This window comes from Podarcis vaucheri (genome assembly GCF_965113315.1).
Source record: "Podarcis vaucheri genome assembly, chromosome: 10".
Classification (NCBI taxonomy): domain Eukaryota; kingdom Metazoa; phylum Chordata; class Lepidosauria; order Squamata; family Lacertidae; genus Podarcis; species Podarcis vaucheri.
Genome location: NC_138748.1, coordinates 54,017,710 through 54,030,883, shown reverse-complemented (window position 1 = coordinate 54,030,883; position 13,174 = coordinate 54,017,710). Strand labels below are relative to the sequence as shown.

At 43.2% G+C, this 13,174-nt stretch overlaps 1 long non-coding RNA gene across 1 annotated transcript; it reads left to right on the top strand.

Annotated features, from left to right (window-relative positions):
• Nucleotides 1-7,715: 7,715 nt before the first annotated feature.
• Nucleotides 7,716-11,845, top strand: LOC309542125. Its single transcript, XR_014224104.1, has 4 exons — nucleotides 7,716-7,868; nucleotides 9,304-9,426; nucleotides 9,706-9,827; nucleotides 11,238-11,845. It is a non-coding gene; the product is annotated as an uncharacterized lncRNA (long non-coding RNA).
• Nucleotides 11,846-13,174: the final 1,329 nt, after the last annotated feature.

Sequence of the window (13,174 nt, the reverse complement as noted above, 5' to 3'; positions counted from 1 at the left end):
ATAACACGCACAGACATTTCCCCTTACTTTCTAGGAGGAAAAAAGTGAGTGTTATGGTGCAAAAAAATACGGTAATTTTTAGAAGACACCTGAAGGCAGCCCTGTATTGGGAAGTTTTTAATGTTTGATGTTTTATTATGTTTTATATATGCTGTAAGCCACCCAGAGTGGTTGGGGAATGCAGTCAGATGGGTGGGGTATTATTATTATTATTATTATTATTATTAGACGACTTTTAGGCTCCACGATTGCTAACTTTATGCAGGCACCAAGTTTAAATTACTGTGTTTACCCACTCAGGTAAGGGACTTTGTTGGGAATTCTTAAGTATATATCATCTACCACAGGTATGGGAAACCTTTGGCCTTCCAGATGTTGCTGAGCTAGAACTCCTCTCATCCCTGGCTACTGGCCATGCTTGCTAAGATTGATGGGAGTTGCAGTCCAGCAATATCTGAAGGGCGAAAGACTCCCTACTCCTCATCTATCAAAACATCCTTATCCACATATCTGTTGACACATCCAATGAAGCCCACAAGCCAGAATTTGTGGAAGCCATGCTGAGCATTCCTCAGCACAGCTTGTTCTTCTACGTTTGATGAATTTAATCATAAGAATGTCCACTGATTTAAATGTAACTGATGTTAAGCTAAGTGACCCCCTACATTCTTGATGGCACACTTCCCTGAATACCCATATAAAGAAATCAGCATCACGTTAAGAGATCAGCATCACATTGGCTACTTTCCAATCCTCCAGCACAGAAGCTGGTTTTAGTGACAAGCTGCATCTTTTCTGAGAAGAAGCAATTTCACATATGAGTTGTCTTGGGTGGATGCCATCCAGAGTTGGTGACTTGTTAATTTTTAATTTGTCAATAAACCCTGGGACGTCATCTCTTATCACTTCTACTTGACTCGCTTTGTCAGATTGTTCCTCCTGAGAAGATTGGTTCAGGCAGCGGTATCTGTCTAATGTCTTCTGCAGTGAAGACAGATGCAAAGAATTCTTTCAGCCTTCCTGAAACCTTTTAATCCTTTAGAAATCCTCACACTTTTCCGTCCTCTAATTGTCCAAATGTCTCCCTAACTAGTTTCCTTCTTTTGTCCTAGTTGAAGGTGTGTTTGGTTTTGGTCCTTGTGTTTTTGGCAATTCGTTTATTAAAAATTATTGCCTACTTCAATCAATCAATCAATCAGTGGCTTGGATATATTGATTGTAATAATCAGGAGCCATGCATTCCATATTGTGGGCCCAATGCTGGGGTACTCTCCCCCCCATGAGATCAGACAGACCTCTCCCCACCCCCCTGATTTAAATTGAATTTCCAGCACCTTGTGAAAACATCTTAAATTTCAGCAGTTATTTTAAATATTCCCCCCATTTGAATAATGAGCTTTAACTGATTTCTTCTTCTTTTTTTTGTATCTTGTTAACCATATAATATGGTGCTTTTGTATCTTGTTAACCATATAATAATCTATTTATTTAAATAAATAAGATTTTAAAATTTAAGCTTTTAAATCAATGCAGCTGAAAATGAAATAAAATACATTTGAAACAGAACCCAAACAGAAAGGGAGCAGAATTCGTTTGTTTCAAATAAGGAGAGATTGCATATGAATTACAGTACAGAGAAAGTACAAAAGCAAAATAAAACAAATATTTTATATATTTCACAAAATTTACACACAATTTGATTGTAATAAAACCTCAGCACTGTTTACAAAATAGCAGCCAACCAATAGAAAATGATAGCAGCAGTGGAAACAGCCACCACTACCCATAAGACAAAACTTGATTTGACAACAGAATGCGTTTAGGGATGGGGCCAGGTGGGCTTTCTTGGCAAGGGAGTTCCACAGCATTGGCACCACCACTGGAAAGGCCCTGCCCCTTGCATTAACACCAAATTCTTTCTTCATGTGCCCGATTGCCAGCTTACCTTTGTTGAACAGCTGTGTTTAATATATCTTAGTAACTCGCCAGGAAGATGGCATGGAAAGGGAGTTCACACACTAATCATGGAACTGGGAGCCCAGTGGCTGCCATTGATAGACGTAGCTTTACATACCCTCTTTTGTTTCCTGTAATCACTTCTACTAATAGTGAACTCAGGTGGTGAGCATTAACTGAGAAACAAGAGGCAGGTATCCACAAGGAAAGGAGGCCTTCAAGGTTTGCAGTTCATAAAAATCTACCTCCAGACCTAATTGAATAATCAAAAATCAGCACAATGAAGACTGAGTAGGCTTGTTAGTGTTGGACCATTCACTGTGAGTTGGAAGATAAAAAAAAAAAAAACTGGATGGAGGGCATTGCTGATTGGCTGGTAACCTATTTAGAGGTGAGTAGCCTATAACATTTTGTTGTAGATCTCATCCATGTCCAATGGCTAAATACAGTGGTGCCCCGCAAGACGAATGCCTCGCAAGACGGAAAACTTGCTAGACGAAAGAGTTTTCCGTTTTGGAGGTGCTTCGCAAAACGAATCTCCTATGGGCTTGCTTCGCAAGACGAAAATGTCTTGCAAGTTCCTGTGGGTTTTTTTCCTTCCCCCCTTTTTCTAAGCCGCTAAGCCGCTTATCAGCTGATCCGATAAGCTGATAAGCCACTAAAAGCCGCTAATAGCGCTAATCCGCGAATCCATCAATGGGCTTGCTTCACAAGACGAAAAAACCGTTAGACGAAGAGAATCACAGAACGGATTCTTTTCGTCTTGCGAGGCACCACTGTATTACCCGCAATATTTCATGGTGTACTAGAGAACAAAGTTGAATTACAGTACCATTTGTAGTATTATCATGGTACTTTGACCGCGGACATAAAACTTTTTCATCTGTTTAATTTTTAATCTATGTTTTATAGCAATATTGGAGATACGGGATAAGCTTCCACAATTACCCCAACTATTTCATGTTGACATCATCGGTTTGTAAAGGCAGAAGACAGCTCCACTGACTTATCACAAGGTTATGGGATCTGATGATGTAATGTGAGGCAAATGCTGTGGAAATGGGATATCAAATAAATGATAGCTTACCATGATTTCTTTCTCTCTCTCCCCCAACTGAAAAATAAATTTTGAAAGCCTTAAATACTGGGACATTTCAAACAAATGAGTTTGTCTGTGCTCAGATCTGTGGGGTATAACAGAAAAACAAGGAAACATTAAATCAATTTCGCTGGAAACAAAAAAAAGGGGGGGAATGCTGAAATTGTCAGCTACAGAAGTAACTTCACATGCTGTTTTTATGAACTGTCCTACCTTGTCTCCATGCAAAGAAAAAGAAATAACATTTAAATGTTATTTTGTTGTTATCTAACATCTAACCAACTCAAGAAAAATTAAAAGAATGGGTATAATGAATGATAAGCTGGAAGGATCTCCAGCTGAATGCAGACTTTTTCATATGGGATGTGTGCTTGAATGCACATTCAAATGTCTATCCAAAGATCTATTTCAGTGTGCGTTCTGCCATGGCCAAAGCCGGAGCAGGGCTTCACAGAGAGGGCAATGTGATTGGTTTGCTTTCCCTGACATCATCATGTAGACAAACCCTCATAGTCACTGTGTAACCCAAAATGGTCGTGATCCCTTGGTGAAAGTGGAAAAAGAAACCTTGTTGAAGTTAACAAAATAGCCACAAACAAGTATCGACTGGGAAACAATGATAACCAAAGGGCAACGGCGGAGCAAACCAATTGGGTGCCTGGGGCGGGGCCAGCCACCCACGGGGCGGGGAGAGCCAGGGCAAGACTCTCCGCAGGGACTCTGAGGAGTCTGCTTGCCTCCTCCCACTCAGCCGCCCTACAGCTGAGGGGGAGGAGGCGGGCGGACCATTTGGGACAGCACAGAGGCTGTGGGTGCCTAAGCCACTGTGTCACTCCCAGGAGAGACGCGTGGCTCGGGCGTGCTGCAGGCCCCACGGTGGGTGCTGCCTGGCATTTTGTCACCCCCTCAGTGGTGACACCCAGGGCAGACCGCCCACACCGCCCCCTTCCTCTGCCCCTGCAAAAGGGTAGGAGAAACTGTGCAAAATGGGAGTTTGCAGGACACCATTGGCAATGATGTATGGAAGTGAGAGCTGGACCATAAAGAAGGCTGATCACCGAAGAATTGATGCTTTTGAATTATGGTGCTGGAGGAGACTCTTGAGAGTCCCATGGACTGCAGGAAGATCAGACCTATCCATTCTGAAGGAAATCAGCCCTGAGTGCTCACTGGAAGGACAGATCCTGAAGCTGAGGCTCCAATACTTTGGCCACCTCTTGAGAAGAGAAGACTCCCTGGAAAAGATTGAGGGCACAAGGAGAAGGGGACGACAGAGGACGAGATGGTTGGACAGTGTTCTCGAAGCTACCAGCATGAGTTTGACCAAACTGCAGGAGGCAGTGGAAGACAGGAGTGCCTGGAGTGCTCTGGTCCATGGGGTCACAAAGAGTCGGAAACGACTAAAGAACAACTACAATTGGCAATGGGACTTACTTGTGAGAAAGCATTTCAGAAGAATTTTGGCCAAGAAGAAGGGTATTGTTGGATCATATAGTGCTATGCTAAGTGATGTGTGGAGCTCCCATCTTTAACTGCGGGAAAGCCATGCCTCAGCAAAGCTAAAGCAAAACTGCCATCTGCTCCTTCTTATACACAGTCTGCTAAGCATTCCTTTCCAAAAGCAGCCCTGCAGGTGAATTGCTTATTCAGGGGACCATCTACAGCCATCGAGAGACATTAACATCATTTTGTCAAGTCCCAGGCTGGAGTCAGGCATTGCTTTAAGGCAAAAACCTTAGTGATAAGAACCATTCAAAGCAAACCCATTCCCAGTAATCAGACAGCAAACTTGCAAATTTGAAGGCTGGGACCTCACTTAACTTATAATTAGACTGTAAGCCTGTGAAAAAGGCCCGTTCTTAATGTTTAATCTAGCAGTTTTCGGTGCTTTATAAATATTATGATGAACTTTTCTGGGAATAAAAATGCATGGGATTGGACTGTAATGGCTGTATAATGTCCAATGCACAGTCAAACAAGTGCAAATTTCTACCCAAACTGTAGCTTCTAAATAATAATATTAATATACCCTGTCCATTTCCTATAAATGTATTCTGGTATTTTTGTGGTGTTTTTTCACTCTAAATGTAATATAATGTTATAGATACAGACTAACTTCCTTTGATCAATATTTATTATCTTGTCACTTGCCTTGATATAAAAAAAATGCAGCTGCTTTGATAAATGGATTTGAAAGGTTATCTGGTTTCACATAAGCTTCTGTAAGTTGCTTCTGTATATTATTCTGCTGTAATGTTATTTTGGAGCTTCTTAAAGCTATGCTTCAGGGAGGCAGGGGGAGAGAATTAGATCCTTTGAGGCAGAAGGGGAAAACGATCGCTGAATCATTATTCACTCTTTCCTCCCCCCTACCCTTGTTTAGAGATGGTGTGCAAGAGTATAATCCCCTAAACAGAGAAAGAGAGAGACTTCTGCACAAAACAAGGTCTCTACACCAGTGTTCTTCAATCTTGGGTCCTCAGAAATTCTTAGACTACAGCTCCCATCATCCTCAAGGATGCACACCAAGGTTGGGGAACTGGTGGCCCTCAAGATGTTGGTGGACCACAACTCCCATCATCCCTGACCACTAGCTGGGGCTGATGGGACAGTTGGAGTCCAATGACACCTGGAGGGCTACAGAACCCCAATTGCTGATTTCACGACTGGGGCTATGCTGAATCCTTGAAACTGGTTAGCAATTGCAACTTCAGTGGGTTAAGCTCTTAGCTTGTATCTAGGTGGATGTCTGTCTATACATGCAATCTCTGCTACCACTGGACAGCAAGAATGGGGATGTGCTTAAGATAGATATGAGGGTGTGGAACCGAGCCTTATGAGGAGTGGTTGAAGGCTGGGTATGTTTATCCTGGAAAAGAGGAGACTGAGAGGAGATATGATCTCCATCTTCGAGTATCTGATGGGCTGTCACATGGAAGATGCAGCAAGATGGCTTTCTCCTGCTCCAGAGGGTAGGACTGGAACCAATGGCTTCAAGTTACAAGAAAGGAGATTCTGACTCAACCTCAGGAATAACTTTCTGACCGTAAGAGCTGTTTGACAGTGGAAAATACTCCCACGGGATGTTGTGGACTCTTCTTCCTTGGAGGTTTTAACGCAGAGGTTGGATGGTCACCTGTCATGGATGCTTTAATTGAGATTTAGTTGTGTTGCAAGGGGTTGGACTAGATGATCCTCAGGCTCCTTTCCAATTCTGCAATTCTATGAATCAACGGAGGCTGCTTTATGCTGAGTCAGTCTCTTTGACCATCTAACTCAGTATTGCCAGGTTTCCTTCTGTGAAATGAGTACATTTTTGGTGCCATGAGAGTTTCAAACTCTGCCCCCCCCCGATGCCAATAGTTTTTTTTTGGGGGGGGCTGACCTACATGCCTCAGTATCCACCAGTCCCAGTTTTAGGTTTGGGGGGAATTGTGAAGTGCCCTCAGGAGGGCTCCTGTTCTGCCTCACCCCCATTCTAAGGCTTGAGAGTGTCAGGAGTGCCTGCAGGAGTCAGGCCCTGTGACTGGTAGGGCTTTGCAGGACTGGGGCTTTCCTAAGTTTGTTCTGAAGAGGCAAGGTGCGGCCACACAGGTGAGGCCGATTGGTAACTCACAGCACCTGGTGGCAAGAGCCAGGAAGGGATATAAGGTCAGCATTTCCCTTTGGCTATTTGCCACAGCAACATGCTTCCTGCCTCGCTGCGTTTGGCTTCTTGACTCCTTGCTTCCTGATCCTCGGACCCTTGGCTTCTTGACTCCTTGCTTCCTGACCCTCGGACCCTTGACTCCCAGCTCTATGACCCTCGGACGCTTCGCTTCCGGACTCCTGGCTTCCTGACTCCCGTTCCTGCTCCCACCCTGCCGTCTTGCCCCCAGTGCCGATGTCCTCCGCCAGGACTTTGACCGTCCATGACAGAGAGTGAGTGTTGGTGTCCAGAGGCAGCCAACACTTCTTTTCCCTTGCCTGTCCTCTCCTTTTAGGTCTGACAGTGAGGATGAGGAGGCCTGTGAAGCCCAATTCACATTGCCCAGAGGGAGAGAGAAGGCAGCAGTTGCTGCTCTTTGGACTGGTATTTGAACGAGCGGAGATGGAATGGCAAGTGCTTCCTGACCACTGATCCTGGATAGGAGAGGACTGCATGTGGAATGGATGGGAGCTGATGGGGAGGAGGTGGAGACACAGCACAGGTACTCAAACCTTTTTGGCACCCAACCTTTACCACTGCTGACTGGGGCAGTTGCTGTTTTTCAGTAGTGGCTTAGCAGGGATCAGTTCTGGCAGACCCTCCTAAGGCACTGGGGCCTTAGGATAAAAAGGAAAGAAGAGCCCAATTGGATCAGGCCAGAGGACCATCTAGTCCAGTGGCCAACCAGAAGCCCACAAGCAGCACCTGAGTGCAATAGCTCTTACCCCCCTGCAATAGCCTTATTCTCCATGAATTTGTCTGCTCTTTTAAAGCCATCCAAGTTGGTGCCCATCTCTTGTCGCCGCTGTTCAACAGTGCCAACTTCTGATGCCAGTCCTGGTATTCATTCCCCATTTTGTCTCAAAGCTCATTTGACTTTCAAATGACTTTCAAGACAAAGATCGAGAGAGCAGCTGAGCATGTGGGAAGAGAATGGCGAGTAACTGTTAGCTCTCCCTTCATTTACAGGTATAATGATATGCTATCTTGCATCTGCAATTAACCTAAGCCTTAAACTCTTATCGGGCAGAGGGGGCAAGAGAGGCTCCTCATCTACGGTGAACTGAGTCTGCCGTGAGCCAGGAAGTTGCTGCAAGGACAACTTTTGGACAGACACAGAAAATGGTAACGTTGCATTTCTAACCATGTCTATTCAAAAGCAGTTTGGTCGTTTTTAGTTTAGACAAAAGACAAGTAAGAGATGACATGATAAAAGCTTGTAAAATTTGCAGGGCATGGAGAAAATGAATAGAAAAGTTTTTTTTTTAAGTAAACCATTTTTTTTAAAAAAAATTATTAAAGATTTCTTTACAAAAATGTGCGTTGTCTCTTTTTTTCAAGTTGTGTTTTCTAAAGATCAGTTTCATTTGTTGCGAGTCATTTGTTGTGTGTTACATACAGTGTTAGGTTAGGAAGAAAATGGGGAAAGAGGGGTCAGGTGGTTATGCTGTGTGGGGTTCCATGTCAGTGTCATTTGTGTGGGTTCTCTTACTTTTCGCTTGTTGTATTTCCTTGGTGGCGAGAGAGGTTGCAGGGGTGGCATAGTTTGTGGTTGGTTGTCTTTGGCTGGCTGTAGTGAGATTTGATTTTGTGTGTGAGCGGTGTGTGTGTATTTGACTCAGGTTAGCCAGATTGATTTGTATGCTGTCAGCGGATTCTTGTTGTTGTCTTCTTGATAGAAAAGCTTTTCTCCCTCTCATAATAGCTCAGTTGGTTAGAATGCAGCACTTGTAACACCAAGGTTGCAGGTTTGATCCCCATATGGGACAGCTACATATTTATGCATCGCAAAAAGTTGAATGAGATGATCCTCAGGGTTCCTTCAAACACTACAATTCTATGATTCTGTGAGAATTCGGGGACATCCAAGCTGAATGTTGGAAGGTTCCAGACGGATAAAAGAAAGCACTTCTTCACACAGTGCTTAGCTAAACTATGGAACTTGCTCCCACAGGAGGCAGCGATGGCCACCAACCAAGGTGGTATAAAAGAGGATTAGACAAATTCATGGAGGAGAAGGCTGTCAATGGCTACTAACCACAATGGCTATGTTCTGCCTCCGTGGTCTGAGGCAGTGATGCTTCTGAGTACCAGTTACTGGAAAAACAGGAGGAGAGGATGCTATTGTGCTCAGGTCCTGCCTAACGGTTTGCCAAAGCCATCTGGGTGGGCACTGTGAGAAGATGCTGGACTAGATGGCCCATTGGCCTAACCCAGCAGGCTCTCTTTATGTTCTTAAATTTTTATGTCCTATTAAATTCAATGGGCCTTACTCCCAGGTACATGGGGTTAGGATGGCAGCCCTTAGAATCCTATCCACGGAGCATAAAGAGCAACTGGGTGGACATGCTGAGTTTGCAGAGACTTTGAAAACCTTCTCCCTTTTTTATTTTAGCTGGACAAATGTTAAACTCTAGCAGCAGCAGCAGCAGCCCTGTAAAAAGGAAATCTATTGAACAGGGAGAACAGGAAGACGCTGGCTTATCTGAAGCTGGGTATGAAATGTTATTTCAGGGCAGTGCTAGCAAATTCCTATTATATTTCTCCCCCTCCCTGTCAGCTAATCCTTGGAGATAGAATGATGAAGCTGCTGCACTGAAGGGAGACATCTCCAATTAGAGTTGGAAACAAGAAAAGGGCAAAAGGGGAGAAAGGAAAACAGGAAGATTATTTTGGAAGCAAGGTACTGAACCGCAGCTTATTAAATAGACTGTCATTTTTATCTATCCCATTAACACATTCAGCTGGGGATGGATCCGTCGGCCGGAGAGTCTTCTGGATCTCTTTGCCAAAAGGGTTCTGGTGCTTGGTTTTTACTTGCAGCAGTTCCTGGTTGCATCAGATCCTGCAGTTGTGAATTTTGCTTTCTCATGGTAACTGTCTGTCCTCATCTTCAGGGTTCACCCAAACAAAGCCCCATTAGTCTGGAGCGCCATGCAGTTATTTGATTTCTTGATCACAGAATCACAGAATTGGTGGGAGTCTAGTGGGACATGTAGGAGAAAATCCAGAGCATTCCCAGCTGATGTGAACTCAACCTTTGCTTGCAGAGCTCCAGCAAAGGTGAACCCACCAGCTTTCTGGGTAACTGATTTGATGAGTCATACCTCTTTAGCCTTACTCAGTTTCCCATCCTTTCCTTCCTCTATTAGTGGCTATTGTATTTTATCCTTTCAGTTAATTTAGGTAAAGGTAAAGGACCCCTGGATGATTAAGTCCAGTTGAAGGCGACTATGGGGTTGGGGTGCTCATCTCGCTTTCAGGCCAAGGGAGCAGGCGTTTGTCCACAGACAGCTTTCCGGGTCATGTGGCCAGCATGACTAAACTGCTTCTGGTGCAACGGGACACCATGACAGAAACCAGAGTGCATGAAAACACCATTCACCTTCCCACCACAGTGGTACCTATCTACTTGCACTGGCGTGCTTTCGAACTGCTAGGTTGGCAGGAGCTGGGACAGAGCAACGGGAGCTTACCCTGGTGTGGGGATTCGAACCGCCAACCTTCTGATTGGCAAGCCCAAGAGGCTCAGTACACTTAAAATACTCTTACCCCCATTTAATAGTCATGGCTTCCCCCAAAGAATCTTGGGAACTGTAATTGGTTAAGGGCGTTGGGAATTCTAGCTCTCTGAGGGGATCCCCTAACAACCTTGTCCCTCCCCCCTCAGCAGCTGCAAATATTTGGGATCAGGCAGAAGGATTTCCAGGTCAATAGTGTTTGTCATTAGCATGGGGATTGTGTGGAAGATCAACTGTGTGTCAGCAAGTCAGGAGGTTAAAGAGCTACAAGGACGGTGTACAAGCAAATCAATATTGTGGCTTAATCAAGTGGCACTACAGAAGCAGAATAGGTTAAAACTACACAAACATGGCTTAGTTTCCTGTTATTCCAATGAACAGCGTGTGCTTCATTCCCCCTCCCCCCCCCCAAAGAGACAGATGCAGTTTTGAACCCAACCATGCTTACTTTGCAGGAATCTGAATGGGAAAACAGTTTTTACCTAATGTAAATCACTACTTTTCCACATCAGTTTGATATGTGATATTTTAGGAAAAGCCCTCATAAAATTTTGTCAGCTTTTTAGTGTACATTTCGCCTGAAATACACATTCTTGCAAGTAATTTTTCCGTAGCATAATACATATTTGTATGTTATTTTCATTAATATGTACATTCATCCATATAATGTATACATTTCTCCAATACTGTATATGCATTTTTGCCAATTTTGTGAGGTGGGGCGACGACACTGCAAAATTTCCAGACGTGCAAATTTCAAAGGATAGCTGTGTTTTGGTTTGCGTATTGTTTCAGGAGCTGCAAACTGGGCAGTTTCGCATGAAAAGGCGGACTGAGCCAAATTTTTGTTCCTCTCTGGGAGCAGGCATTGTCATTTCCTGAACTGCCAGCAGTAAACTGTTTACACCTATAGGCCTTCATGAATAATGAACAGTAGTGATTAACATTGTTCTTCTCTATGTTTTGCTCACAGGCTACACTGTTTTCCGGAGCCATGGCGAATGAGAGTGCGACATGTCATTACAATACACTAACAGGGGTGATTGTTGGTCCCGATCTGCTTTCAACAAAGAGTTGGCCTTTAGTTACTTCCAGCAGGCGCTGGCAATTACTGAATTTTTAATACCCAAATTCCCAGATTTCACTTTAAATGGCATTTCGGGCCACAACAGTGCCGAAAATGGATTGCCATGCTGTAAATTCCTTGAGAGGAGAAATACTGTAAGAAAATGGGTCACTGTGAATATATATACTCAAATCAAAATACAGCGAAAGGTATAACCTGACTTTCAGGCAACTCTTGAAGATTTTTTTAAATAAAAAATTTGGATTAGTTAGCTAACCACTTTAATTACTATTTGCATAGTTTTTGTTTTAACTATTGTACATCAGGCAGATATTTTATGATATGGCAGCAGAGAAATACGTTTAAAAATATATCAATAAATAATAGCTTAGAGTAGACCCTAACTCATCTGGAAGTAGCTTTAGTTAGTATTTTCTCTTTGTTTTTCTCATCCTTGACTTACCTTGTTTGTCTTCCTCCCCTTACTCTTTTCCTTAAAATTAGATGTTAAAGCTCTTCCATTGGGGTTTTTTAAATAAATACATTTTACTAATATATTCAGTATTGTAAAATTTATATTTACGCTATTTCCCCCCCTTTTGTATACCTGTGTCAGTGGTGTGCCTTTTTGTTTTCTTTTGTTGTCCTTTCTTTTTAAATGATGTATACCCACTGAATCAAAAATGAGCAATTAAATGACTTTTTTTTAAAAAAGAGAAAGATTAGACTTGAGAAACACCCACCCACAAATTGTTGGTCACAGGGGGAGCACTTCTGCACTTTACAGCACAAATATTCACACAGCCTTTTGAAAAGAAAAAGGGAGAAGTTGCTCCCGTCTCCTGCATCAGTTTATTGCATCCAACCGAGTCCCTGGAATTGTGGAAGGACTTCCATTCATGCAATGAGATCTCCCTTGCAATGCCCCCCCTCTGCAAATCTGCCCTAGAGGGTTGAGGGAGAGAAAGCTCAGAGTCATTTTAGTTGCTTAGGCACACAGAGGGAGGGGAGAAGAAAGTCCATTGCATGAGTGGAGGTCCTTCCCTAAGCAGAATGACTTTGTTGAATACAACCCAACTTCGTTCCCCGTGCCCTATTTACATATAAGCTAAACAAGCTATAGCCCTACTCTCTTGGGGGGCGCCCCAAAAAATTAAATGAAAAAAACTGGATGTACACTTCCAAAATATAAGATAAAGAACAAATAAAATAAATCCTACATACAGCAACAGTGTTTTGTGTTGTGCAGGCTCCTATGATGTAAGTAATGCTAGCCTGCTAGCCTGCTCCCTAAAATATCACTGGTTTGCTCATTTCTATATATAGGGTGCCTTCATTCTGCATGTGCAAATGGTTTTAGATACTTATTAGGTCCATAAATTACCATATAGCATATATTCAACCCCCAAAACAGCGACAATTTGTTGTTGACAAAGAACAGCTGGACATATAAAGGGCCCCATTACCTTCAGTAGCTTATGGCCTCATCAAACCTAAATCCATCCCTGATCATTGTTGCTTTCCTTTCCTTAACAAGTACCATTCATGCACATCCCCTGTTGCTCCATAACGACAGCCCAATGATGTCCTCTTTCTTTTTTTCAGAAATGTTTTTATTTCATTTCCACAACAACATAAATATAAACAGCATAATCAGTAAAGTAACTCCATCCATTCATTCACAGCTACTTGCAAGGCTGTCCCCACTGCACCAATTCTGCACATATGCAACTGCTGCATCTGCAAGCTTGGAGCTAGTGCAGCCTTAGCACATGATGAGAAAATGCCCCCATTCCTTAAAAAGAAAGAATTTGTTCAAACTTTTAGTGATCTGAAACTTATAT